Source organism: Semicossyphus pulcher, unplaced genomic scaffold (assembly GCF_022749685.1).
Source record: "Semicossyphus pulcher isolate SPU_LCO1_2020_fin unplaced genomic scaffold, fSemPul1.0.p SCAF_21, whole genome shotgun sequence".
NCBI classification, from domain to species: Eukaryota; Metazoa; Chordata; class Actinopteri; order Labriformes; family Labridae; genus Semicossyphus; species Semicossyphus pulcher.
Window position 1 is genome coordinate 13,492,595 of NW_027211695.1, and position 26,044 is coordinate 13,518,638.

The window sequence follows — 26,044 nt, forward strand, 5'->3', positions numbered from 1 at the left end:
TCTAAATGAACACGCCCACAAACACGCTGACTCACCAGTCGGGAAAACGCGCAGCACAGGCACAGCCGAGGAGGACTCCTTTTTTTTCTCTTTCCTTCAACACAACGATCAGGGGAGAGCGCGAACGCAGTCCCCCACTACCACAAATTATGCAGTCGAGATTCCCACATTTGGGGAATTCGCAGCGGTCAGCACAGCCGCAGTGCAATGGCTGAGCCTCGCCCTGGGTGAACCACCTTCTTGATCATGGTATCTCCCCTGCCAGGTAAGTATGAGTTGGAAGCGTCAGAGACAGGGGACTCACTCCCAGACACGGCCCCCTGGCTGACGGTGCCCAGCACGCATAATCCCCGAGTTGGGGGCCTTTAGCATTAGCTCACCTTCACCTGCTACCAAAGTTGCTGAAAAGTTCAAAACACTGCTGCAATTTGACCAGGGTGTGCGGCACACACGCTCTGTCCCTTTGTTTCCTTCTCCCAGCATTAATTGCTCTAGCAAAAAAGAGATTAAAAAAAGACACAACACAACTCGGAATAGCTACTCGGCAAGCCGTTTCTGTCTCTGAGAAAGCAAACACCGTCCAGCAACCGCGCACAAGCCTAAAACCTAAGCATGCCAGCGAGGGAAGAATGTCCAGAGCACATTTCTTCCACAAAGACAGAACAATCTCGGAGAGGAGGACACGCAATTCATTCTGTCCCCTCCAAAGGGCCGCACCCACTTCTTGCTGCCATCGCGACCGCGGCTTCACAGCGTACATCAGACATCTCTGCACAGCAAGGCTGCCACTTTCTGGACTAACCGCAAAAGTAACCCGAGGCCTCTAAATGAACACGCCCACAAACACGCTGACTCACCAGTCGGGAAAACGCGCAGCACAGGCACAGCCGAGGAGGACTCCTTTTTTTTCTCTTTCCTTCAACACAACGATCAGGGGAGAGCGCGAACGCAGTCCCCCACTACCACAAATTATGCAGTCGAGATTCCCACATTTGGGGAATTCGCAGCGGTCAGCACAGCCGCAGTGCAATGGCTGAGCCTCGCCCTGGGTGAACCACCTTCTTGATCATGGTATCTCCCCTGCCAGGTAAGTATGAGTTGGAAGCGTCAGAGACAGGGGACTCACTCCCAGACACGGCCCCCTGGCTGACGGTGCCCAGCACGCATAATCCCCGAGTTGGGGGCCTTTAGCATTAGCTCACCTTCACCTGCTACCAAAGTTGCTGAAAAGTTCAAAACACTGCTGCAATTTGACCAGGGTGTGCGGCACACACGCTCTGTCCCTTTGTTTCCTTCTCCCAGCATTAATTGCTCTAGCAAAAAAGAGATTAAAAAAAGACACAACACAACTCGGAATAGCTACTCGGCAAGCCGTTTCTGTCTCTGAGAAAGCAAACACCGTCCAGCAACCGCGCACAAGCCTAAAACCTAAGCATGCCAGCGAGGGAAGAATGTCCAGAGCACATTTCTTCCACAAAGACAGAACAATCTCGGAGAGGAGGACACGCAATTCATTCTGTCCCCTCCAAAGGGCCGCACCCACTTCTTGCTGCCATCGCGACCGCGGCTTCACAGCGTACATCAGACATCTCTGCACAGCAAGGCTGCCACTTTCTGGACTAACCGCAAAAGTAACCCGAGGCCTCTAAATGAACACGCCCACAAACACGCTGACTCACCAGTCGGGAAAACGCGCAGCACAGGCACAGCCGAGGAGGACTCCTTTTTTTTCTCTTTCCTTCAACACAACGATCAGGGGAGAGCGCGAACGCAGTCCCCCACTACCACAAATTATGCAGTCGAGATTCCCACATTTGGGGAATTCGCAGCGGTCAGCACAGCCGCAGTGCAATGGCTGAGCCTCGCCCTGGGTGAACCACCTTCTTGATCATGGTATCTCCCCTGCCAGGTAAGTATGAGTTGGAAGCGTCAGAGACAGGGGACTCACTCCCAGACACGGCCCCCTGGCTGACGGTGCCCAGCACGCATAATCCCCGAGTTGGGGGCCTTTAGCATTAGCTCACCTTCACCTGCTACCAAAGTTGCTGAAAAGTTCAAAACACTGCTGCAATTTGACCAGGGTGTGCGGCACACACGCTCTGTCCCTTTGTTTCCTTCTCCCAGCATTAATTGCTCTAGCAAAAAAGAGATTAAAAAAAGACACAACACAACTCGGAATAGCTACTCGGCAAGCCGTTTCTGTCTCTGAGAAAGCAAACACCGTCCAGCAACCGCGCACAAGCCTAAAACCTAAGCATGCCAGCGAGGGAAGAATGTCCAGAGCACATTTCTTCCACAAAGACAGAACAATCTCGGAGAGGAGGACACGCAATTCATTCTGTCCCCTCCAAAGGGCCGCACCCACTTCTTGCTGCCATCGCGACCGCGGCTTCACAGCGTACATCAGACATCTCTGCACAGCAAGGCTGCCACTTTCTGGACTAACCGCAAAAGTAACCCGAGGCCTCTAAATGAACACGCCCACAAACACGCTGACTCACCAGTCGGGAAAACGCGCAGCACAGGCACAGCCGAGGAGGACTCCTTTTTTTTCCTCTTTCCTTCAACACAACGATCAGGGGAGAGCGCGAACGCAGTCCCCCACTACCACAAATTATGCAGTCGAGATTCCCACATTTGGGGAATTCGCAGCGGTCAGCACAGCCGCAGTGCAATGGCTGAGCCTCGCCCTGGGTGAACCACCTTCTTGATCGTGGTATCTCCCCTGCCAGGTAAGTATGAGTTGGAAGCGTCAGAGACAGGGGACTCACTCCCAGACACGGCCCCCTGGCTGACGGTGCCCAGCACGCATAATCCCCGAGTTGGGGGCCTTTAGCATTAGCTCACCTTCACCTGCTACCAAAGTTGCTGAAAAGTTCAAAACACTGCTGCAATTTGACCAGGGTGTGCGGCACACACGCTCTGTCCCTTTGTTTCCTTCTCCCAGCATTAATTGCTCTAGCAAAAAAGAGATTAAAAAAAGACACAACACAACTCGGAATAGCTACTCGGCAAGCCGTTTCTGTCTCTGAGAAAGCAAACACCGTCCAGCAACCGCGCACAAGCCTAAAACCTAAGCATGCCAGCGAGGGAAGAATGTCCAGAGCACATTTCTTCCACAAAGACAGAACAATCTCGGAGAGGAGGACACGCAATTCATTCTGTCCCCTCCAAAGGGCCGCACCCACTTCTTGCTGCCATCGCGACCGCGGCTTCACAGCGTACATCAGACATCTCTGCACAGCAAGGCTGCCACTTTCTGGACTAACTGCAAAAGTAACCCGAGGCCTCTAAATGAACACGCCCACAAACACGCTGACTCACCAGTCGGGAAAACGCGCAGCACAGGCACAGCCGAGGAGGACTCCTTTTTTTTCTCTTTCCTTCAACACAACGATCAGGGGAGAGCGCGAACGCAGTCCCCCACTACCACAAATTATGCAGTCGAGATTCCCACATTTGGGGAATTCGCAGCGGTCAGCACAGCCGCAGTGCAATGGCTGAGCCTCGCCCTGGGTGAACCACCTTCTTGATCATGGTATCTCCCCTGCCAGGTAAGTATGAGTTGGAAGCGTCAGAGACAGGGGACTCACTCCCAGACACGGCCCCCTGGCTGACGGTGCCCAGCACGCATAATCCCCGAGTTGGGGGCCTTTAGCATTAGCTCACCTTCACCTGCTACCAAAGTTGCTGAAAAGTTCAAAACACTGCTGCAATTTGACCAGGGTGTGCGGCACACACGCTCTGTCCCTTTGTTTCCTTCTCCCAGCATTAATTGCTCTAGCAAAAAAGAGATTAAAAAAAGACACAACACAACTCGGAATAGCTACTCGGCAAGCCGTTTCTGTCTCTGAGAAAGCAAACACCGTCCAGCAACCGCGCACAAGCCTAAAACCTAAGCATGCCAGCGAGGGAAGAATGTCCAGAGCACATTTCTTCCACAAAGACAGAACAATCTCGGAGAGGAGGACACGCAATTCATTCTGTCCCCTCCAAAGGGCCGCACCCACTTCTTGCTGCCATCGCGACCGCGGCTTCACAGCGTACATCAGACATCTCTGCACAGCAAGGCTGCCACTTTCTGGACTAACCGCAAAAGTAACCCGAGGCCTCTAAATGAACACGCCCACAAACACGCTGACTCACCAGTCGGGAAAACGCGCAGCACAGGCACAGCCGAGGAGGACTCCTTTTTTTTCTCTTTCCTTCAACACAACGATCAGGGGAGAGCGCGAACGCAGTCCCCCACTACCACAAATTATGCAGTCGAGATTCCCACATTTGGGGAATTCGCAGCGGTCAGCACAGCCGCAGTGCAATGGCTGAGCCTCGCCCTGGGTGAACCACCTTCTTGATCATGGTATCTCCCCTGCCAGGTAAGTATGAGTTGGAAGCGTCAGAGACAGGGGACTCACTCCCAGACACGGCCCCCTGGCTGACGGTGCCCAGCACGCATAATCCCCGAGTTGGGGGCCTTTAGCATTAGCTCACCTTCACCTGCTACCAAAGTTACTGAAAAGTTCAAAACACTGCTGCAATTTGACCAGGGTGTGCGGCACACACGCTCTGTCCCTTTGTTTCCTTCTCCCAGCATTAATTGCTCTAGCAAAAAAGAGATTAAAAAAAGACACAACACAACTCGGAATAGCTACTCGGCAAGCCGTTTCTGTCTCTGAGAAAGCAAACACCGTCCAGCAACCGCGCACAAGCCTAAAACCTAAGCATGCCAGCGAGGGAAGAATGTCCAGAGCACATTTCTTCCACAAAGACAGAACAATCTCGGAGAGGAGGACACGCAATTCATTCTGTCCCCTCCAAAGGGCCGCACCCACTTCTTGCTGCCATCGCGACCGCGGCTTCACAGCGTACATCAGACATCTCTGCACAGCAAGGCTGCCACTTTCTGGACTAACCGCAAAAGTAACCCGAGGCCTCTAAATGAACACGCCCACAAACACGCTGACTCACCAGTCGGGAAAACGCGCAGCACAGGCACAGCCGAGGAGGACTCCTTTTTTTTCTCTTTCCTTCAACACAACGATCAGGGGAGAGCGCGAACGCAGTCCCCCACTACCACAAATTATGCAGTCGAGATTCCCACATTTGGGGAATTCGCAGCGGTCAGCACAGCCGCAGTGCAATGGCTGAGCCTCGCCCTGGGTGAACCACCTTCTTGATCATGGTATCTCCCCTGCCAGGTAAGTATGAGTTGGAAGCGTCAGAGACAGGGGACTCACTCCCAGACACGGCCCCCTGGCTGACGGTGCCCAGCACGCATAATCCCCGAGTTGGGGGCCTTTAGCATTAGCTCACCTTCACCTGCTACCAAAGTTGCTGAAAAGTTCAAAACACTGCTGCAATTTGACCAGGGTGTGCGGCACACACGCTCTGTCCCTTTGTTTCCTTCTCCCAGCATTAATTGCTCTAGCAAAAAAGAGATTAAAAAAAGACACAACACAACTCGGAATAGCTACTCGGCAAGCCGTTTCTGTCTCTGAGAAAGCAAACACCGTCCAGCAACCGCGCACAAGCCTAAAACCTAAGCATGCCAGCGAGGGAAGAATGTCCAGAGCACATTTCTTCCACAAAGACAGAACAATCTCGGAGAGGAGGACACGCAATTCATTCTGTCCCCTCCAAAGGGCCGCACCCACTTCTTGCTGCCATCGCGACCGCGGCTTCACAGCGTACATCAGACATCTCTGCACAGCAAGGCTGCCACTTTCTGGACTAACCGCAAAAGTAACCCGAGGCCTCTAAATGAACACGCCCACAAACACGCTGACTCACCAGTCGGGAAAACGCGCAGCACAGGCACAGCCGAGGAGGACTCCTTTTTTTTCTCTTTCCTTCAACACAACGATCAGGGGAGAGCGCGAACGCAGTCCCCCACTACCACAAATTATGCAGTCGAGATTCCCACATTTGGGGAATTCGCAGCGGTCAGCACAGCCGCAGTGCAATGGCTGAGCCTCGCCCTGGGTGAACCACCTTCTTGATCGTGGTATCTCCCCTGCCAGGTAAGTATGAGTTGGAAGCGTCAGAGACAGGGGACTCACTCCCAGACACGGCCCCCTGGCTGACGGTGCCCAGCACGCATAATCCCCGAGTTGGGGGCCTTTAGCATTAGCTCACCTTCACCTGCTACCAAAGTTGCTGAAAAGTTCAAAACACTGCTGCAATTTGACCAGGGTGTGCGGCACACACGCTCTGTCCCTTTGTTTCCTTCTCCCAGCATTAATTGCTCTAGCAAAAAAGAGATTAAAAAAAGACACAACACAACTCGGAATAGCTACTCGGCAAGCCGTTTCTGTCTCTGAGAAAGCAAACACCGTCCAGCAACCGCGCACAAGCCTAAAACCTAAGCATGCCAGCGAGGGAAGAATGTCCAGAGCACATTTCTTCCACAAAGACAGAACAATCTCGGAGAGGAGGACACGCAATTCATTCTGTCCCCTCCAAAGGGCCGCACCCACTTCTTGCTGCCATCGCGACCGCGGCTTCACAGCGTACATCAGACATCTCTGCACAGCAAGGCTGCCACTTTCTGGACTAACTGCAAAAGTAACCCGAGGCCTCTAAATGAACACGCCCACAAACACGCTGACTCACCAGTCGGGAAAACGCGCAGCACAGGCACAGCCGAGGAGGACTCCTTTTTTTTCTCTTTCCTTCAACACAACGATCAGGGGAGAGCGCGAACGCAGTCCCCCACTACCACAAATTATGCAGTCGAGATTCCCACATTTGGGGAATTCGCAGCGGTCAGCACAGCCGCAGTGCAATGGCTGAGCCTCGCCCTGGGTGAACCACCTTCTTGATCATGGTATCTCCCCTGCCAGGTAAGTATGAGTTGGAAGCGTCAGAGACAGGGGACTCACTCCCAGACACGGCCCCCTGGCTGACGGTGCCCAGCACGCATAATCCCCGAGTTGGGGGCCTTTAGCATTAGCTCACCTTCACCTGCTACCAAAGTTGCTGAAAAGTTCAAAACACTGCTGCAATTTGACCAGGGTGTGCGGCACACACGCTCTGTCCCTTTGTTTCCTTCTCCCAGCATTAATTGCTCTAGCAAAAAAGAGATTAAAAAAAGACACAACACAACTCGGAATAGCTACTCGGCAAGCCGTTTCTGTCTCTGAGAAAGCAAACACCGTCCAGCAACCGCGCACAAGCCTAAAACCTAAGCATGCCAGCGAGGGAAGAATGTCCAGAGCACATTTCTTCCACAAAGACAGAACAATCTCGGAGAGGAGGACACGCAATTCATTCTGTCCCCTCCAAAGGGCCGCACCCACTTCTTGCTGCCATCGCGACCGCGGCTTCACAGCGTACATCAGACATCTCTGCACAGCAAGGCTGCCACTTTCTGGACTAACCGCAAAAGTAACCCGAGGCCTCTAAATGAACACGCCCACAAACACGCTGACTCACCAGTCGGGAAAACGCGCAGCACAGGCACAGCCGAGGAGGACTCCTTTTTTTTCTCTTTCCTTCAACACAACGATCAGGGGAGAGCGCGAACGCAGTCCCCCACTACCACAAATTATGCAGTCGAGATTCCCACATTTGGGGAATTCGCAGCGGTCAGCACAGCCGCAGTGCAATGGCTGAGCCTCGCCCTGGGTGAACCACCTTCTTGATCATGGTATCTCCCCTGCCAGGTAAGTATGAGTTGGAAGCGTCAGAGACAGGGGACTCACTCCCAGACACGGCCCCCTGGCTGACGGTGCCCAGCACGCATAATCCCCGAGTTGGGGGCCTTTAGCATTAGCTCACCTTCACCTGCTACCAAAGTTGCTGAAAAGTTCAAAACACTGCTGCAATTTGACCAGGGTGTGCGGCACACACGCTCTGTCCCTTTGTTTCCTTCTCCCAGCATTAATTGCTCTAGCAAAAAAGAGATTAAAAAAAGACACAACACAACTCGGAATAGCTACTCGGCAAGCCGTTTCTGTCTCTGAGAAAGCAAACACCGTCCAGCAACCGCGCACAAGCCTAAAACCTAAGCATGCCAGCGAGGGAAGAATGTCCAGAGCACATTTCTTCCACAAAGACAGAACAATCTCGGAGAGGAGGACACGCAATTCATTCTGTCCCCTCCAAAGGGCCGCACCCACTTCTTGCTGCCATCGCGACCGCGGCTTCACAGCGTACATCAGACATCTCTGCACAGCAAGGCTGCCACTTTCTGGACTAACCGCAAAAGTAACCCGAGGCCTCTAAATGAACACGCCCACAAACACGCTGACTCACCAGTCGGGAAAACGCGCAGCACAGGCACAGCCGAGGAGGACTCCTTTTTTTTCTCTTTCCTTCAACACAACGATCAGGGGAGAGCGCGAACGCAGTAGAGATGTTTCGGTCCTGAACGATTCGTTCAAAAAGAACGAATCTTTTCAGTGAACGGAATGATCCGTTCACTTTCATGCATCAAATTCGTTCCTTTCGTTCACTTGGCTCCTCTCGCGGCTCCCCACTTCTTTTAGAAAACCAGACTGATTGATGTTAGCACGAGTACAGATATGGACTTATGTGTCTGAAATAAAGAAATAAAGTAAAGTACAATACTAGAAACGGTATTACAACATCTCAAAAATAAACTGACACAACAGCAAGATGAGATAACACATGAATGTTTATTTTTATATAAATATTATAATATTTTCTTTTTAATATAGTTGGGCGAAGTAACTGTTATATTGTGATGATTGAACAAGAAGACCAGTAATGCAATGGGAGCCGTATCGTTCATGAACGAGTGAGAGTGAGTGAGTTACAGGTAAAACGGAAATGTCACTGAACGACCTGGTGAACGAATGTAATGAACGAATCGTTCAGCTGAACGAGATCCGAAGATCCGGGTCACTGAAGTGAACGAGAGTTGACATCTCTAGAACGCAGTCCCCCACTACCACAAATTATGCAGTCGAGATTCCCACATTTGGGGAATTCGCAGCGGTCAGCACAGCCGCAGTGCAATGGCTGAGCCTCGCCCTGGGTGAACCACCTTCTTGATCGTGGTATCTCCCCTGCCAGGTAAGTATGAGTTGGAAGCGTCAGAGACAGGGGACTCACTCCCAGACACGGCCCCCTGGCTGACGGTGCCCAGCACGCATAATCCCCGAGTTGGGGGCCTTTAGCATTAGCTCACCTTCACCTGCTACCAAAGTTGCTGAAAAGTTCAAAACACTGCTGCAATTTGACCAGGGTGTGCGGCACACACGCTCTGTCCCTTTGTTTCCTTCTCCCAGCATTAATTGCTCTAGCAAAAAAGAGATTAAAAAAAGACACAACACAACTCGGAATAGCTACTCGGCAAGCCGTTTCTGTCTCTGAGAAAGCAAACACCGTCCAGCAACCGCGCACAAGCCTAAAACCTAAGCATGCCAGCGAGGGAAGAATGTCCAGAGCACATTTCTTCCACAAAGACAGAACAATCTCGGAGAGGAGGACACGCAATTCATTCTGTCCCCTCCAAAGGGCCGCACCCACTTCTTGCTGCCATCGCGACCGCGGCTTCACAGCGTACATCAGACATCTCTGCACAGCAAGGCTGCCACTTTCTGGACTAACCGCAAAAGTAACCCGAGGCCTCTAAATGAACACGCCCACAAACACGCTGACTCACCAGTCGGGAAAACGCGCAGCACAGGCACAGCCGAGGAGGACTCCTTTTTTTTCTCTTTCCTTCAACACAACGATCAGGGGAGAGCGCGAACGCAGTCCCCCACTACCACAAATTATGCAGTCGAGATTCCCACATTTGGGGAATTCGCAGCGGTCAGCACAGCCGCAGTGCAATGGCTGAGCCTCGCCCTGGGTGAACCACCTTCTTGATCATGGTATCTCCCCTGCCAGGTAAGTATGAGTTGGAAGCGTCAGAGACAGGGGACTCACTCCCAGACACGGCCCCCTGGCTGACGGTGCCCAGCACGCATAATCCCCGAGTTGGGGGCCTTTAGCATTAGCTCACCTTCACCTGCTACCAAAGTTGCTGAAAAGTTCAAAACACTGCTGCAATTTGACCAGGGTGTGCGGCACACACGCTCTGTCCCTTTGTTTCCTTCTCCCAGCATTAATTGCTCTAGCAAAAAAGAGATTAAAAAAAGACACAACACAACTCGGAATAGCTACTCGGCAAGCCGTTTCTGTCTCTGAGAAAGCAAACACCGTCCAGCAACCGCGCACAAGCCTAAAACCTAAGCATGCCAGCGAGGGAAGAATGTCCAGAGCACATTTCTTCCACAAAGACAGAACAATCTCGGAGAGGAGGACACGCAATTCATTCTGTCCCCTCCAAAGGGCCGCACCCACTTCTTGCTGCCATCGCGACCGCGGCTTCACAGCGTACATCAGACATCTCTGCACAGCAAGGCTGCCACTTTCTGGACTAACCGCAAAAGTAACCCGAGGCCTCTAAATGAACACGCCCACAAACACGCTGACTCACCAGTCGGGAAAACGCGCAGCACAGGCACAGCCGAGGAGGACTCCTTTTTTTTCTCTTTCCTTCAACACAACGATCAGGGGAGAGCGCGAACGCAGTCCCCCACTACCACAAATTATGCAGTCGAGATTCCCACATTTGGGGAATTCGCAGCGGTCAGCACAGCCGCAGTGCAATGGCTGAGCCTCGCCCTGGGTGAACCACCTTCTTGATCATGGTATCTCCCCTGCCAGGTAAGTATGAGTTGGAAGCGTCAGAGACAGGGGACTCACTCCCAGACACGGCCCCCTGGCTGACGGTGCCCAGCACGCATAATCCCCGAGTTGGGGGCCTTTAGCATTAGCTCACCTTCACCTGCTACCAAAGTTGCTGAAAAGTTCAAAACACTGCTGCAATTTGACCAGGGTGTGCGGCACACACGCTCTGTCCCTTTGTTTCCTTCTCCCAGCATTAATTGCTCTAGCAAAAAAGAGATTAAAAAAAGACACAACACAACTCGGAATAGCTACTCGGCAAGCCGTTTCTGTCTCTGAGAAAGCAAACACCGTCCAGCAACCGCGCACAAGCCTAAAACCTAAGCATGCCAGCGAGGGAAGAATGTCCAGAGCACATTTCTTCCACAAAGACAGAACAATCTCGGAGAGGAGGACACGCAATTCATTCTGTCCCCTCCAAAGGGCCGCACCCACTTCTTGCTGCCATCGCGACCGCGGCTTCACAGCGTACATCAGACATCTCTGCACAGCAAGGCTGCCACTTTCTGGACTAACCGCAAAAGTAACCCGAGGCCTCTAAATGAACACGCCCACAAACACGCTGACTCACCAGTCGGGAAAACGCGCAGCACAGGCACAGCCGAGGAGGACTCCTTTTTTTTCTCTTTCCTTCAACACAACGATCAGGGGAGAGCGCGAACGCAGTCCCCCACTACCACAAATTATGCAGTCGAGATTCCCACATTTGGGGAATTCGCAGCGGTCAGCACAGCCGCAGTGCAATGGCTGAGCCTCGCCCTGGGTGAACCACCTTCTTGATCATGGTATCTCCCCTGCCAGGTAAGTATGAGTTGGAAGCGTCAGAGACAGGGGACTCACTCCCAGACACGGCCCCCTGGCTGACGGTGCCCAGCACGCATAATCCCCGAGTTGGGGGCCTTTAGCATTAGCTCACCTTCACCTGCTACCAAAGTTGCTGAAAAGTTCAAAACACTGCTGCAATTTGACCAGGGTGTGCGGCACACACGCTCTGTCCCTTTGTTTCCTTCTCCCAGCATTAATTGCTCTAGCAAAAAAGAGATTAAAAAAAGACACAACACAACTCGGAATAGCTACTCGGCAAGCCGTTTCTGTCTCTGAGAAAGCAAACACCGTCCAGCAACCGCGCACAAGCCTAAAACCTAAGCATGCCAGCGAGGGAAGAATGTCCAGAGCACATTTCTTCCACAAAGACAGAACAATCTCGGAGAGGAGGACACGCAATTCATTCTGTCCCCTCCAAAGGGCCGCACCCACTTCTTGCTGCCATCGCGACCGCGGCTTCACAGCGTACATCAGACATCTCTGCACAGCAAGGCTGCCACTTTCTGGACTAACCGCAAAAGTAACCCGAGGCCTCTAAATGAACACGCCCACAAACACGCTGACTCACCAGTCGGGAAAACGCGCAGCACAGGCACAGCCGAGGAGGACTCCTTTTTTTTCTCTTTCCTTCAACACAACGATCAGGGGAGAGCGCGAACGCAGTAGAGATGTTTCGGTCCTGAACGATTCGTTCAAAAAGAACGAATCTTTTCAGTGAACGGAATGATCCGTTCACTTTCATGCATCAAATTCGTTCCTTTCGTTCACTTGGCTCCTCTCGCGGCTCCCCACTTCTTTTAGAAAACCAGACTGATTGATGTTAGCACGAGTACAGATATGGACTTATGTGTCTGAAATAAAGAAATAAAGTAAAGTACAATACTAGAAACGGTATTACAACATCTCAAAAATAAACTGACACAACAGCAAGATGAGATAACACATGAATGTTTATTTTTATATAAATATTATAATATTTTCTTTTTAATATAGTTGGGCGAAGTAACTGTTATATTGTGATGATTGAACAAGAAGACCAGTAATGCAATGGGAGCCGTATCGTTCATGAACGAGTGAGAGTGAGTGAGTTACAGGTAAACCGGAAATGTCACTGAACGACCTGGTGAACGAATGTAATGAACGAATCGTTCAGCTGAACGAGATCCGAAGATCCGGGTCACTGAAGTGAACGAGAGTTGACATCTCTAGAACGCAGTCCCCCACTACCACAAATTATGCAGTCGAGATTCCCACATTTGGGGAATTCGCAGCGGTCAGCACAGCCGCAGTGCAATGGCTGAGCCTCGCCCTGGGTGAACCACCTTCTTGATCGTGGTATCTCCCCTGCCAGGTAAGTATGAGTTGGAAGCGTCAGAGACAGGGGACTCACTCCCATACACGGCCCCCTGGCTGACGGTGCCCAGCACGCATAATCCCCGAGTTGGGGGCCTTTAGCATTAGCTCACCTTCACCTGCTACCAAAGTTGCTGAAAAGTTCAAAACACTGCTGCAATTTGACCAGGGTGTGCGGCACACACGCTCTGTCCCTTTGTTTCCTTCTCCCAGCATTAATTGCTCTAGCAAAAAAGAGATTAAAAAAAGACACAACACAACTCGGAATAGCTACTCGGCAAGCCGTTTCTGTCTCTGAGAAAGCAAACACCGTCCAGCAACCGCGCACAAGCCTAAAACCTAAGCATGCCAGCGAGGGAAGAATGTCCAGAGCACATTTCTTCCACAAAGACAGAACAATCTCGGAGAGGAGGACACGCAATTCATTCTGTCCCCTCCAAAGGGCCGCACCCACTTCTTGCTGCCATCGCGACCGCGGCTTCACAGCGTACATCAGACATCTCTGCACAGCAAGGCTGCCACTTTCTGGACTAACCGCAAAAGTAACCCGAGGCCTCTAAATGAACACGCCCACAAACACGCTGACTCACCAGTCGGGAAAACGCGCAGCACAGGCACAGCCGAGGAGGACTCCTTTTTTTTCTCTTTCCTTCAACACAACGATCAGGGGAGAGCGCGAACGCAGTCCCCCACTACCACAAATTATGCAGTCGAGGTTCCCACATTTGGGGAATTCGCAGCGGTCAGCACAGCCGCAGTGCAATGGCTGAGCCTCGCCCTGGGTGAACCACCTTCTTGATCGTGGTATCTCCCCTGCCAGGTAAGTATGAGTTGGAAGCGTCAGAGACAGGGGACTCACTCCCAGACACGGCCCCCTGGCTGACGGTGCCCAGCACGCATAATCCCCGAGTTGGGGGCCTTTAGCATTAGCTCACCTTCACCTGCTACCAAAGTTGCTGAAAAGTTCAAAACACTGCTGCAATTTGACCAGGGTGTGCGGCACACACGCTCTGTCCCTTTGTTTCCTTCTCCCAGCATTAATTGCTCTAGCAAAAAAGAGATTAAAAAAAGACACAACACAACTCGGAATAGCTACTCGGCAAGCCGTTTCTGTCTCTGAGAAAGCAAACACCGTCCAGCAACCGCGCACAAGCCTAAAACCTAAGCATGCCAGCGAGGGAAGAATGTCCAGAGCACATTTCTTCCACAAAGACAGAACAATCTCGGAGAGGAGGACACGCAATTCATTCTGTCCCCTCCAAAGGGCCGCACCCACTTCTTGCTGCCATCGCGACCGCGGCTTCACAGCGTACATCAGACATCTCTGCACAGCAAGGCTGCCACTTTCTGGACTAACTGCAAAAGTAACCCGAGGCCTCTAAATGAACACGCCCACAAACACGCTGACTCACCAGTCGGGAAAACGCGCAGCACAGGCACAGCCGAGGAGGACTCCTTTTTTTTCTCTTTCCTTCAACACAACGATCAGGGGAGAGCGCGAACGCAGTCCCCCACTACCACAAATTATGCAGTCGAGATTCCCACATTTGGGGAATTCGCAGCGGTCAGCACAGCCGCAGTGCAATGGCTGAGCCTCGCCCTGGGTGAACCACCTTCTTGATCATGGTATCTCCCCTGCCAGGTAAGTATGAGTTGGAAGCGTCAGAGACAGGGGACTCACTCCCAGACACGGCCCCCTGGCTGACGGTGCCCAGCACGCATAATCCCCGAGTTGGGGGCCTTTAGCATTAGCTCACCTTCACCTGCTACCAAAGTTGCTGAAAAGTTCAAAACACTGCTGCAATTTGACCAGGGTGTGCGGCACACACGCTCTGTCCCTTTGTTTCCTTCTCCCAGCATTAATTGCTCTAGCAAAAAAGAGATTAAAAAAAGACACAACACAACTCGGAATAGCTACTCGGCAAGCCGTTTCTGTCTCTGAGAAAGCAAACACCGTCCAGCAACCGCGCACAAGCCTAAAACCTAAGCATGCCAGCGAGGGAAGAATGTCCAGAGCACATTTCTTCCACAAAGACAGAACAATCTCGGAGAGGAGGACACGCAATTCATTCTGTCCCCTCCAAAGGGCCGCACCCACTTCTTGCTGCCATCGCGACCGCGGCTTCACAGCGTACATCAGACATCTCTGCACAGCAAGGCTGCCACTTTCTGGACTAACCGCAAAAGTAACCCGAGGCCTCTAAATGAACACGCCCACAAACACGCTGACTCACCAGTCGGGAAAACGCGCAGCACAGGCACAGCCGAGGAGGACTCCTTTTTTTTCTCTTTCCTTCAACACAACGATCAGGGGAGAGCGCGAACGCAGTCCCCCACTACCACAAATTATGCAGTCGAGATTCCCACATTTGGGGAATTCGCAGCGGTCAGCACAGCCGCAGTGCAATGGCTGAGCCTCGCCCTGGGTGAACCACCTTCTTGATCATGGTATCTCCCCTGCCAGGTAAGTATGAGTTGGAAGCGTCAGAGACAGGGGACTCACTCCCAGACACGGCCCCCTGGCTGACGGTGCCCAGCACGCATAATCCCCGAGTTGGGGGCCTTTAGCATTAGCTCACCTTCACCTGCTACCAAAGTTGCTGAAAAGTTCAAAACACTGCTGCAATTTGACCAGGGTGTGCGGCACACACGCTCTGTCCCTTTGTTTCCTTCTCCCAGCATTAATTGCTCTAGCAAAAAAGAGATTAAAAAAAGACACAACACAACTCGGAATAGCTACTCGGCAAGCCGTTTCTGTCTCTGAGAAAGCAAACACCGTCCAGCAACCGCGCACAAGCCTAAAACCTAAGCATGCCAGCGAGGGAAGAATGTCCAGAGCACATTTCTTCCACAAAGACAGAACAATCTCGGAGAGGAGGACACGCAATTCATTCTGTCCCCTCCAAAGGGCCGCACCCACTTCTTGCTGCCATCGCGACCGCGGCTTCACAGCGTACATCAGACATCTCTGCACAGCAAGGCTGCCACTTTCTGGACTAACCGCAAAAGTAACCCGAGGCCTCTAAATGAACACGCCCACAAACACGCTGACTCACCAGTCGGGAAAACGCGCAGCACAGGCACAGCCGAGGAGGACTCCTTTTTTTTCTCTTTCCTTCAACACAACGATCAGGGGAGAGCGCGAACGCAGTCCCCCACTACCACAAATTATGCAGTCGAGATTCCCACATTTGGGGAATTCGCAGCGGTCAGCACAGCCGCAGTGCAATGGCTGAGCCTCGCCCTGGGTGAACCACCTTCTTGATCATGGTATCTCCCCTGCCAGGTAAGTATGAGTTGGAAGCGTCAGAGACAGGGGACTCACTCCCAGACACGGCCCCCTGGCTGACGGTGCCCAGCACGCATAATCCCCGAGTTGGGGGCCTTTAGCATTAGCTCACCTTCACCTGCTACCAAAGTTGCTGAAAAGTTCAAAACACTGCTGCAATTTGACCAGGGTGTGCGGCACACACGCTCTGTCCCTTTGTTTCCTTCTCCCAGCATTAATTGCTCTAGCAAAAAAGAGATTAAAAAAAGACACAACACAACTCGGAATAGCTACTCGGCAAGCCGTTTCTGTCTCTGAGAAAGCAAACACCGTCCAGCAACCGCGCACAAGCCTAAAACCTAAGCATGCCAGCGAGGGAAGAATGTCCAGAGCACATTTCTTCCACAAAGACAGAACAATCTCGGAGAGGAGGACACGCAATTCATTCTGTCCCCTCCAAAGGGCCGCACCCACTTCTTGCTGCCATCGCGACCGCGGCTTCACAGCGTACATCAGACATCTCTGCACAGCAAGGCTGCCACTTTCTGGACTAACCGCAAAAGTAACCCGAGGCCTCTAAATGAACACGCCCACAAACACGCTGACTCACCAGTCGGGAAAACGCGCAGCACAGGCACAGCCGAGGAGGACTCCTTTTTTTTCTCTTTCCTTCAACACAACGATCAGGGGAGAGCGCGAACGCAGTCCCCCACTACCACAAATTATGCAGTCGAGATTCCCACATTTGGGGAATTCGCAGCGGTCAGCACAGCCGCAGTGCAATGGCTGAGCCTCGCCCTGGGTGAACCACCTTCTTGATCATGGTATCTCCCCTGCCAGGTAAGTATGAGTTGGAAGCGTCAGAGACAGGGGACTCACTCCCAGACACGGCCCCCTGGCTGACGGTGCCCAGCACGCATAATCCCCGAGTTGGGGGCCTTTAGCATTAGCTCACCTTCACCTGCTACCAAAGTTGCTGAAAAGTTCAAAACACTGCTGCAATTTGACCAGGGTGTGCGGCACACACGCTCTGTCCCTTTGTTTCCTTCTCCCAGCATTAATTGCTCTAGCAAAAAAGAGATTAAAAAAAGACACAACACAACTCGGAATAGCTACTCGGCAAGCCGTTTCTGTCTCTGAGAAAGCAAACACCGTCCAGCAACCGCGCACAAGCCTAAAACCTAAGCATGCCAGCGAGGGAAGAATGTCCAGAGCACATTTCTTCCACAAAGACAGAACAATCTCGGAGAGGAGGACACGCAATTCATTCTGTCCCCTCCAAAGGGCCGCACCCACTTCTTGCTGCCATCGCGACCGCGGCTTCACAGCGTACATCAGACATCTCTGCACAGCAAGGCTGCCACTTTCTGGACTAACTGCAAAAGTAACCCGAGGCCTCTAAATGAACACGCCCACAAACACGCTGACTCACCAGTCGGGAAAACGCGCAGCACAGGCACAGCCGAGGAGGACTCCTTTTTTTTCTCTTTCCTTCAACACAACGATCAGGGGAGAGCGCGAACGCAGTCCCCCACTACCACAAATTATGCAGTCGAGATTCCCACATTTGGGGAATTCGCAGCGGTCAGCACAGCCGCAGTGCAATGGCTGAGCCTCGCCCTGGGTGAACCACCTTCTTGATCATGGTATCTCCCCTGCCAGGTAAGTATGAGTTGGAAGCGTCAGAGACAGGGGACTCACTCCCAGACACGGCCCCCTGGCTGACGGTGCCCAGCACGCATAATCCCCGAGTTGGGGGCCTTTAGCATTAGCTCACCTTCACCTGCTACCAAAGTTGCTGAAAAGTTCAAAACACTGCTGCAATTTGACCAGGGTGTGCGGCACACACGCTCTGTCCCTTTGTTTCCTTCTCCCAGCATTAATTGCTCTAGCAAAAAAGAGATTAAAAAAAGACACAACACAACTCGGAATAGCTACTCGGCAAGCCGTTTCTGTCTCTGAGAAAGCAAACACCGTCCAGCAACCGCGCACAAGCCTAAAACCTAAGCATGCCAGCGAGGGAAGAATGTCCAGAGCACATTTCTTCCACAAAGACAGAACAATCTCGGAGAGGAGGACACGCAATTCATTCTGTCCCCTCCAAAGGGCCGCACCCACTTCTTGCTGCCATCGCGACCGCGGCTTCACAGCGTACATCAGACATCTCTGCACAGCAAGGCTGCCACTTTCTGGACTAACCGCAAAAGTAACCCGAGGCCTCTAAATGAACACGCCCACAAACACGCTGACTCACCAGTCGGGAAAACGCGCAGCACAGGCACAGCCGAGGAGGACTCCTTTTTTTTCTCTTTCCTTCAACACAACGATCAGGGGAGAGCGCGAACGCAGTCCCCCACTACCACAAATTATGCAGTCGAGATTCCCACATTTGGGGAATTCGCAGCGGTCAGCACAGCCGCAGTGCAATGGCTGAGCCTCGCCCTGGGTGAACCACCTTCTTGATCATGGTATCTCCCCTGCCAGGTAAGTATGAGTTGGAAGCGTCAGAGACAGGGGACTCACTCCCAGACACGGCCCCCTGGCTGACGGTGCCCAGCACGCATAATCCCCGAGTTGGGGGCCTTTAGCATTAGCTCACCTTCACCTGCTACCAAAGTTGCTGAAAAGTTCAAAACACTGCTGCAATTTGACCAGGGTGTGCGGCACACACGCTCTGTCCCTTTGTTTCCTTCTCCCAGCATTAATTGCTCTAGCAAAAAAGAGATTAAAAAAAGACACAACACAACTCGGAATAGCTACTCGGCAAGCCGTTTCTGTCTCTGAGAAAGCAAACACCGTCCAGCAACCGCGCACAAGCCTAAAACCTAAGCATGCCAGCGAGGGAAGAATGTCCAGAGCACATTTCTTCCACAAAGACAGAACAATCTCGGAGAGGAGGACACGCAATTCATTCTGTCCCCTCCAAAGGGCCGCACCCACTTCTTGCTGCCATCGCGACCGCGGCTTCACAGCGTACATCAGACATCTCTGCACAGCAAGGCTGCCACTTTCTGGACTAACCGCAAAAGTAACCCGAGGCCTCTAAATGAACACGCCCACAAACACGCTGACTCACCAGTCGGGAAAACGCGCAGCACAGGCACAGCCGAGGAGGACTCCTTTTTTTTCTCTTTCCTTCAACACAACGATCAGGGGAGAGCGCGAACGCAGTCCCCCACTACCACAAATTATGCAGTCGAGATTCCCACATTTGGGGAATTCGCAGCGGTCAGCACAGCCGCAGTGCAATGGCTGAGCCTCGCCCTGGGTGAACCACCTTCTTGATCATGGTATCTCCCCTGCCAGGTAAGTATGAGTTGGAAGCGTCAGAGACAGGGGACTCACTCCCAGACACGGCCCCCTGGCTGACGGTGCCCAGCACGCATAATCCCCGAGTTGGGGGCCTTTAGCATTAGCTCACCTTCACCTGCTACCAAAGTTGCTGAAAAGTTCAAAACACTGCTGCAATTTGACCAGGGTGTGCGGCACACACGCTCTGTCCCTTTGTTTCCTTCTCCCAGCATTAATTGCTCTAGCAAAAAAGAGATTAAAAAAAGACACAACACAACTCGGAATAGCTACTCGGCAAGCCGTTTCTGTCTCTGAGAAAGCAAACACCGTCCAGCAACCGCGCACAAGCCTAAAACCTAAGCATGCCAGCGAGGGAAGAATGTCCAGAGCACATTTCTTCCACAAAGACAGAACAATCTCGGAGAGGAGGACACGCAATTCATTCTGTCCCCTCCAAAGGGCCGCACCCACTTCTTGCTGCCATCGCGACCGCGGCTTCACAGCGTACATCAGACATCTCTGCACAGCAAGGCTGCCACTTTCTGGACTAACCGCAAAAGTAACCCGAGGCCTCTAAATGAACACGCCCACAAACACGCTGACTCACCAGTCGGGAAAACGCGCAGCACAGGCACAGCCGAGGAGGACTCCTTTTTTTTCTCTTTCCTTCAACACAACGATCAGGGGAGAGCGCGAACGCAGTAGAGATGTTTCGGTCCTGAACGATTCGTTCAAAAAGAACGAATCTTTTCAGTGAACGGAATGATCCGTTCACTTTCATGCATCAAATTCGTTCCTTTCGTTCACTTGGCTCCTCTCGCGGCTCCCCACTTCTTTTAGAAAACCAGACTGATTGATGTTAGCACGAGTACAGATATGGACTTATGTGTCTGAAATAAAGAAATAAAGTAAAGTACAATACTAGAAACGGTATTACAACATCTCAAAAATAAACTGACACAACAGCAAGATGAGATAACACATGAATGTTTATTTTTATATAAATATTATAATATTTTCTTTTTAATATAGTTGGGCGAAGTAACTGTTATATTGTGATGATTGAACAAGAAGACCAGTAATGCAATGGGAGCCGTATCGTTCATGAACGAGTGAGAGTGAGTGAGTTACAGGTAAACCGGAAATGTCACTGAACGACCTGGTGAACGAATGTAATGAACGAATCGTTCAGCTGAACGAGATCCGAAGATCCGGGTCACTGAAGTGAACGAGAGTTGACATCTCTAGAACGCAGTCCCCCACTACCACAAATTATGCAGTCGAGATTCCCACATTTGGGGAATTCGCAGCGGTCAGCACAGCCGCAGTGCAATGGCTGAGCCTCGCCCTGGGTGAACCACCTTCTTGATCATGGTATCTCCCCTGCCAGGTAAGTATGAGTTGGAAGCGTCAGAGACAGGGGACTCACTCCCAGACACGGCCCCCTGGCTGACGGTGCCCAGCACGCATAATCCCCGAGTTGGGGGCCTTTAGCATTAGCTCACCTTCACCTGCTACCAAAGTTGCTGAAAAGTTCAAAACACTGCTGCAATTTGACCAGGGTGTGCGGCACACACGCTCTGTCCCTTTGTTTCCTTCTCCCAGCATTAATTGCTCTAGCAAAAAAGAGATTAAAAAAAGACACAACACAACTCGGAATAGCTACTCGGCAAGCCGTTTCTGTCTCTGAGAAAGCAAACACCGTCCAGCAACCGCGCACAAGCCTAAAACCTAAGCATGCCAGCGAGGGAAGAATGTCCAGAGCACATTTCTTCCACAAAGACAGAACAATCTCGGAGAGGAGGACACGCAATTCATTCTGTCCCCTCCAAAGGGCCGCACCCACTTCTTGCTGCCATCGCGACCGCGGCTTCACAGCGTACATCAGACATCTCTGCACAGCAAGGCTGCCACTTTCTGGACTAACCGCAAAAGTAACCCGAGGCCTCTAAATGAACACGCCCACAAACACGCTGACTCACCAGTCGGGAAAACGCGCAGCACAGGCACAGCCGAGGAGGACTCCTTTTTTTTCTCTTTCCTTCAACACAACGATCAGGGGAGAGCGCGAACGCAGTCCCCCACTACCACAAATTATGCAGTCGAGATTCCCACATTTGGGGAATTCGCAGCGGTCAGCACAGCCGCAGTGCAATGGCTGAGCCTCGCCCTGGGTGAACCACCTTCTTGATCGTGGTATCTCCCCTGCCAGGTAAGTATGAGTTGGAAGCGTCAGAGACAGGGGACTCACTCCCATACACGGCCCCCTGGCTGACGGTGCCCAGCACGCATAATCCCCGAGTTGGGGGCCTTTAGCATTAGCTCACCTTCACCTGCTACCAAAGTTGCTGAAAAGTTCAAAACACTGCTGCAATTTGACCAGGGTGTGCGGCACACACGCTCTGTCCCTTTGTTTCCTTCTCCCAGCATTAATTGCTCTAGCAAAAAAGAGATTAAAAAAAGACACAACACAACTCGGAATAGCTACTCGGCAAGCCGTTTCTGTCTCTGAGAAAGCAAACACCGTCCAGCAACCGCGCACAAGCCTAAAACCTAAGCATGCCAGCGAGGGAAGAATGTCCAGAGCACATTTCTTCCACAAAGACAGAACAATCTCGGAGAGGAGGACACGCAATTCATTCTGTCCCCTCCAAAGGGCCGCACCCACTTCTTGCTGCCATCGCGACCGCGGCTTCACAGCGTACATCAGACATCTCTGCACAGCAAGGCTGCCACTTTCTGGACTAACCGCAAAAGTAACCCGAGGCCTCTAAATGAACACGCCCACAAACACGCTGACTCACCAGTCGGGAAAACGCGCAGCACAGGCACAGCCGAGGAGGACTCCTTTTTTTTCTCTTTCCTTCAACACAACGATCAGGGGAGAGCGCGAACGCAGTCCCCCACTACCACAAATTATGCAGTCGAGATTCCCACATTTGGGGAATTCGCAGCGGTCAGCACAGCCGCAGTGCAATGGCTGAGCCTCGCCCTGGGTGAACCACCTTCTTGATCGTGGTATCTCCCCTGCCAGGTAAGTATGAGTTGGAAGCGTCAGAGACAGGGGACTCACTCCCAGACACGGCCCCCTGGCTGACGGTGCCCAGCACGCATAATCCCCGAGTTGGGGGCCTTTAGCATTAGCTCACCTTCACCTGCTACCAAAGTTGCTGAAAAGTTCAAAACACTGCTGCAATTTGACCAGGGTGTGCGGCACACACGCTCTGTCCCTTTGTTTCCTTCTCCCAGCATTAATTGCTCTAGCAAAAAAGAGATTAAAAAAAGACACAACACAACTCGGAATAGCTACTCGGCAAGCCGTTTCTGTCTCTGAGAAAGCAAACACCGTCCAGCAACCGCGCACAAGCCTAAAACCTAAGCATGCCAGCGAGGGAAGAATGTCCAGAGCACATTTCTTCCACAAAGACAGAACAATCTCGGAGAGGAGGACACGCAATTCATTCTGTCCCCTCCAAAGGGCCGCACCCACTTCTTGCTGCCATCGCGACCGCGGCTTCACAGCGTACATCAGACATCTCTGCACAGCAAGGCTGCCACTTTCTGGACTAACTGCAAAAGTAACCCGAGGCCTCTAAATGAACACGCCCACAAACACGCTGACTCACCAGTCGGGAAAACGCGCAGCACAGGCACAGCCGAGGAGGACTCCTTTTTTTTCTCTTTCCTTCAACACAACGATCAGGGGAGAGCGCGAACGCAGTCCCCCACTACCACAAATTATGCAGTCGAGATTCCCACATTTGGGGAATTCGCAGCGGTCAGCACAGCCGCAGTGCAATGGCTGAGCCTCGCCCTGGGTGAACCACCTTCTTGATCATGGTATCTCCCCTGCCAGGTAAGTATGAGTTGGAAGCGTCAGAGACAGGGGACTCACTCCCAGACACGGCCCCCTGGCTGACGGTGCCCAGCACGCATAATCCCCGAGTTGGGGGCCTTTAGCATTAGCTCACCTTCACCTGCTACCAAAGTTGCTGAAAAGTTCAAAACACTGCTGCAATTTGACCAGGGTGTGCGGCACACACGCTCTGTCCCTTTGTTTCCTTCTCCCAGCATTAATTGCTCTAGCAAAAAAGAGATTAAAAAAAGACACAACACAACTCGGAATAGCTACTCGGCAAGCCGTTTCTGTCTCTGAGAAAGCAAACACCGTCCAGCAACCGCGCACAAGCCTAAAACCTAAGCATGCCAGCGAGGGAAGAATGTCCAGAGCACATTTCTTCCACAAAGACAGAACAATCTCGGAGAGGAGGACACGCAATTCATTCTGTCCCCTCCAAAGGGCCGCACCCACTTCTTGCTGCCATCGCGACCGCGGCTTCACAGCGTACATCAGACATCTCTGCACAGCAAGGCTGCCACTTTCTGGACTAACCGCAAAAGTAACCCGAGGCCTCTAAATGAACACGCCCACAAACACGCTGACTCACCAGTCGGGAAAACGCGCAGCACAGGCACAGCCGAGGAGGACTCCTTTTTTTTCTCTTTCCTTCAACACAACGATCAGGGGAGAGCGCGAACGCAGTCCCCCACTACCACAAATTATGCAGTCGAGATTCCCACATTTGGGGAATTCGCAGCGGTCAGCACAGCCGCAGTGCAATGGCTGAGCCTCGCCCTGGGTGAACCACCTTCTTGATCATGGTATCTCCCCTGCCAGGTAAGTATGAGTTGGAAGCGTCAGAGACAGGGGACTCACTCCCAGACACGGCCCCCTGGCTGACGGTGCCCAGCACGCATAATCCCCGAGTTGGGGGCCTTTAGCATTAGCTCACCTTCACCTGCTACCAAAGTTGCTGAAAAGTTCAAAACACTGCTGCAATTTGACCAGGGTGTGCGGCACACACGCTCTGTCCCTTTGTTTCCTTCTCCCAGCATTAATTGCTCTAGCAAAAAAGAGATTAAAAAAAGACACAACACAACTCGGAATAGCTACTCGGCAAGCCGTTTCTGTCTCTGAGAAAGCAAACACCGTCCAGCAACCGCGCACAAGCCTAAAACCTAAGCATGCCAGCGAGGGAAGAATGTCCAGAGCACATTTCTTCCACAAAGACAGAACAATCTCGGAGAGGAGGACACGCAATTCATTCTGTCCCCTCCAAAGGGCCGCACCCACTTCTTGCTGCCATCGCGACCGCGGCTTCACAGCGTACATCAGACATCTCTGCACAGCAAGGCTGCCACTTTCTGGACTAACCGCAAAAGTAACCCGAGGCCTCTAAATGAACACGCCCACAAACACGCTGACTCACCAGTCGGGAAAACGCGCAGCACAGGCACAGCCGAGGAGGACTCCTTTTTTTTCTCTTTCCTTCAACACAACGATCAGGGGAGAGCGCGAACGCAGTCCCCCACTACCACAAATTATGCAGTCGAGATTCCCACATTTGGGGAATTCGCAGCGGTCAGCACAGCCGCAGTGCAATGGCTGAGCCTCGCCCTGGGTGAACCACCTTCTTGATCATGGTATCTCCCCTGCCAGGTAAGTATGAGTTGGAAGCGTCAGAGACAGGGGACTCACTCCCAGACACGGCCCCCTGGCTGACGGTGCCCAGCACGCATAATCCCCGAGTTGGGGGCCTTTAGCATTAGCTCACCTTCACCTGCTACCAAAGTTGCTGAAAAGTTCAAAACACTGCTGCAATTTGACCAGGGTGTGCGGCACACACGCTCTATCCCTTTGTTTCCTTCTCCCAGCATTAATTGCTCTAGCAAAAAAGAGATTAAAAAAAGACACAACACAACTCGGAATAGCTACTCGGCAAGCCGTTTCTGTCTCTGAGAAAGCAAACACCGTCCAGCAACCGCGCACAAGCCTAAAACCTAAGCATGCCAGCGAGGGAAGAATGTCCAGAGCACATTTCTTCCACAAAGACAGAACAATCTCGGAGAGGAGGACACGCAATTCATTCTGTCCCCTCCAAAGGGCCGCACCCACTTCTTGCTGCCATCGCGACCGCGGCTTCACAGCGTACATCAGACATCTCTGCACAGCAAGGCTGCCACTTTCTGGACTAACCGCAAAAGTAACCCGAGGCCTCTAAATGAACACGCCCACAAACACGCTGACTCACCAGTCGGGAAAACGCGCAGCACAGGCACAGCCGAGGAGGACTCCTTTTTTTTCTCTTTCCTTCAACACAACGATCAGGGGAGAGCGCGAACGCAGTCCCCCACTACCACAAATTATGCAGTCGAGATTCCCACATTTGGGGAATTCGCAGCGGTCAGCACAGCCGCAGTGCAATGGCTGAGCCTCGCCCTGGGTGAACCACCTTCTTGATCGTGGTATCTCCCCTGCCAGGTAAGTATGAGTTGGAAGCGTCAGAGACAGGGGACTCACTCCCAGACACGGCCCCCTGGCTGACGGTGCCCAGCACGCATAATCCCCGAGTTGGGGGCCTTTAGCATTAGCTCACCTTCACCTGCTACCAAAGTTGCTGAAAAGTTCAAAACACTGCTGCAATTTGACCAGGGTGTGCGGCACACACGCTCTGTCCCTTTGTTTCCTTCTCCCAGCATTAATTGCTCTAGCAAAAAAGAGATTAAAAAAAGACACAACACAACTCGGAATAGCTACTCGGC

The 26,044-nt window shown here is 52.2% G+C and overlaps 30 non-coding genes across 30 annotated transcripts; all 30 read right to left on the reverse strand.

The window, feature by feature from the left end:
- Positions 1-109: 109 nt before the first annotated feature.
- Positions 110-273, reverse strand: LOC138601374 (U1 spliceosomal RNA). The gene has a single exon (XR_011308885.1). It is a non-coding gene; the product is annotated as a U1 spliceosomal RNA (small nuclear RNA).
- A 658-nt stretch (positions 274-931) lies between these two features.
- Positions 932-1,095, reverse strand: LOC138601375 (U1 spliceosomal RNA). Its single transcript, XR_011308886.1, has one exon. It is a non-coding gene; the product is annotated as a U1 spliceosomal RNA (small nuclear RNA).
- A 658-nt stretch (positions 1,096-1,753) lies between these two features.
- Positions 1,754-1,917, reverse strand: LOC138601376 (U1 spliceosomal RNA). The gene has a single exon (XR_011308887.1). It is a non-coding gene; the product is annotated as a U1 spliceosomal RNA (small nuclear RNA).
- Positions 1,918-2,576: 659 nt separating this feature from the next.
- LOC138601633 (U1 spliceosomal RNA) lies at positions 2,577-2,740 on the reverse strand. Its single transcript, XR_011309128.1, has one exon. It is a non-coding gene; the product is annotated as a U1 spliceosomal RNA (small nuclear RNA).
- A 658-nt stretch (positions 2,741-3,398) lies between these two features.
- LOC138601377 (U1 spliceosomal RNA) lies at positions 3,399-3,562 on the reverse strand. The gene has a single exon (XR_011308888.1). It is a non-coding gene; the product is annotated as a U1 spliceosomal RNA (small nuclear RNA).
- A 658-nt stretch (positions 3,563-4,220) lies between these two features.
- Positions 4,221-4,384, reverse strand: LOC138601378 (U1 spliceosomal RNA). Its single transcript, XR_011308889.1, has one exon. It is a non-coding gene; the product is annotated as a U1 spliceosomal RNA (small nuclear RNA).
- Positions 4,385-5,042: 658 nt separating this feature from the next.
- On the reverse strand, positions 5,043-5,206 carry LOC138601379 (U1 spliceosomal RNA). Its single transcript, XR_011308890.1, has one exon. It is a non-coding gene; the product is annotated as a U1 spliceosomal RNA (small nuclear RNA).
- Positions 5,207-5,864: 658 nt separating this feature from the next.
- On the reverse strand, positions 5,865-6,028 carry LOC138601644 (U1 spliceosomal RNA). Its single transcript, XR_011309139.1, has one exon. It is a non-coding gene; the product is annotated as a U1 spliceosomal RNA (small nuclear RNA).
- Positions 6,029-6,686: 658 nt separating this feature from the next.
- Positions 6,687-6,850, reverse strand: LOC138601380 (U1 spliceosomal RNA). The gene has a single exon (XR_011308891.1). It is a non-coding gene; the product is annotated as a U1 spliceosomal RNA (small nuclear RNA).
- Positions 6,851-7,508: 658 nt separating this feature from the next.
- On the reverse strand, positions 7,509-7,672 carry LOC138601381 (U1 spliceosomal RNA). The gene has a single exon (XR_011308892.1). It is a non-coding gene; the product is annotated as a U1 spliceosomal RNA (small nuclear RNA).
- Positions 7,673-8,878: 1,206 nt separating this feature from the next.
- Positions 8,879-9,047, reverse strand: LOC138601624 (U1 spliceosomal RNA). Its single transcript, XR_011309120.1, has one exon. It is a non-coding gene; the product is annotated as a U1 spliceosomal RNA (small nuclear RNA).
- Positions 9,048-9,705: 658 nt separating this feature from the next.
- Positions 9,706-9,869, reverse strand: LOC138601382 (U1 spliceosomal RNA). Its single transcript, XR_011308893.1, has one exon. It is a non-coding gene; the product is annotated as a U1 spliceosomal RNA (small nuclear RNA).
- Positions 9,870-10,527: 658 nt separating this feature from the next.
- On the reverse strand, positions 10,528-10,691 carry LOC138601384 (U1 spliceosomal RNA). The gene has a single exon (XR_011308895.1). It is a non-coding gene; the product is annotated as a U1 spliceosomal RNA (small nuclear RNA).
- A 658-nt stretch (positions 10,692-11,349) lies between these two features.
- On the reverse strand, positions 11,350-11,513 carry LOC138601385 (U1 spliceosomal RNA). The gene has a single exon (XR_011308896.1). It is a non-coding gene; the product is annotated as a U1 spliceosomal RNA (small nuclear RNA).
- Positions 11,514-12,719: 1,206 nt separating this feature from the next.
- Positions 12,720-12,888, reverse strand: LOC138601625 (U1 spliceosomal RNA). Its single transcript, XR_011309121.1, has one exon. It is a non-coding gene; the product is annotated as a U1 spliceosomal RNA (small nuclear RNA).
- Positions 12,889-13,546: 658 nt separating this feature from the next.
- Positions 13,547-13,710, reverse strand: LOC138601598 (U1 spliceosomal RNA). The gene has a single exon (XR_011309095.1). It is a non-coding gene; the product is annotated as a U1 spliceosomal RNA (small nuclear RNA).
- Positions 13,711-14,368: 658 nt separating this feature from the next.
- On the reverse strand, positions 14,369-14,532 carry LOC138601386 (U1 spliceosomal RNA). The gene has a single exon (XR_011308897.1). It is a non-coding gene; the product is annotated as a U1 spliceosomal RNA (small nuclear RNA).
- Positions 14,533-15,190: 658 nt separating this feature from the next.
- On the reverse strand, positions 15,191-15,354 carry LOC138601387 (U1 spliceosomal RNA). The gene has a single exon (XR_011308898.1). It is a non-coding gene; the product is annotated as a U1 spliceosomal RNA (small nuclear RNA).
- Positions 15,355-16,012: 658 nt separating this feature from the next.
- On the reverse strand, positions 16,013-16,176 carry LOC138601388 (U1 spliceosomal RNA). The gene has a single exon (XR_011308899.1). It is a non-coding gene; the product is annotated as a U1 spliceosomal RNA (small nuclear RNA).
- Positions 16,177-16,834: 658 nt separating this feature from the next.
- Positions 16,835-16,998, reverse strand: LOC138601390 (U1 spliceosomal RNA). The gene has a single exon (XR_011308901.1). It is a non-coding gene; the product is annotated as a U1 spliceosomal RNA (small nuclear RNA).
- Positions 16,999-17,656: 658 nt separating this feature from the next.
- Positions 17,657-17,820, reverse strand: LOC138601391 (U1 spliceosomal RNA). Its single transcript, XR_011308902.1, has one exon. It is a non-coding gene; the product is annotated as a U1 spliceosomal RNA (small nuclear RNA).
- Positions 17,821-18,478: 658 nt separating this feature from the next.
- LOC138601392 (U1 spliceosomal RNA) lies at positions 18,479-18,642 on the reverse strand. The gene has a single exon (XR_011308903.1). It is a non-coding gene; the product is annotated as a U1 spliceosomal RNA (small nuclear RNA).
- A 658-nt stretch (positions 18,643-19,300) lies between these two features.
- LOC138601393 (U1 spliceosomal RNA) lies at positions 19,301-19,464 on the reverse strand. The gene has a single exon (XR_011308904.1). It is a non-coding gene; the product is annotated as a U1 spliceosomal RNA (small nuclear RNA).
- A 1,206-nt stretch (positions 19,465-20,670) lies between these two features.
- On the reverse strand, positions 20,671-20,839 carry LOC138601642 (U1 spliceosomal RNA). Its single transcript, XR_011309137.1, has one exon. It is a non-coding gene; the product is annotated as a U1 spliceosomal RNA (small nuclear RNA).
- Positions 20,840-21,497: 658 nt separating this feature from the next.
- On the reverse strand, positions 21,498-21,661 carry LOC138601656 (U1 spliceosomal RNA). Its single transcript, XR_011309150.1, has one exon. It is a non-coding gene; the product is annotated as a U1 spliceosomal RNA (small nuclear RNA).
- Positions 21,662-22,319: 658 nt separating this feature from the next.
- LOC138601667 (U1 spliceosomal RNA) lies at positions 22,320-22,483 on the reverse strand. The gene has a single exon (XR_011309161.1). It is a non-coding gene; the product is annotated as a U1 spliceosomal RNA (small nuclear RNA).
- Positions 22,484-23,141: 658 nt separating this feature from the next.
- LOC138601395 (U1 spliceosomal RNA) lies at positions 23,142-23,305 on the reverse strand. The gene has a single exon (XR_011308905.1). It is a non-coding gene; the product is annotated as a U1 spliceosomal RNA (small nuclear RNA).
- A 658-nt stretch (positions 23,306-23,963) lies between these two features.
- Positions 23,964-24,127, reverse strand: LOC138601397 (U1 spliceosomal RNA). Its single transcript, XR_011308907.1, has one exon. It is a non-coding gene; the product is annotated as a U1 spliceosomal RNA (small nuclear RNA).
- Positions 24,128-24,785: 658 nt separating this feature from the next.
- Positions 24,786-24,949, reverse strand: LOC138601398 (U1 spliceosomal RNA). The gene has a single exon (XR_011308908.1). It is a non-coding gene; the product is annotated as a U1 spliceosomal RNA (small nuclear RNA).
- Positions 24,950-25,607: 658 nt separating this feature from the next.
- On the reverse strand, positions 25,608-25,771 carry LOC138601676 (U1 spliceosomal RNA). The gene has a single exon (XR_011309169.1). It is a non-coding gene; the product is annotated as a U1 spliceosomal RNA (small nuclear RNA).
- Positions 25,772-26,044: the final 273 nt, after the last annotated feature.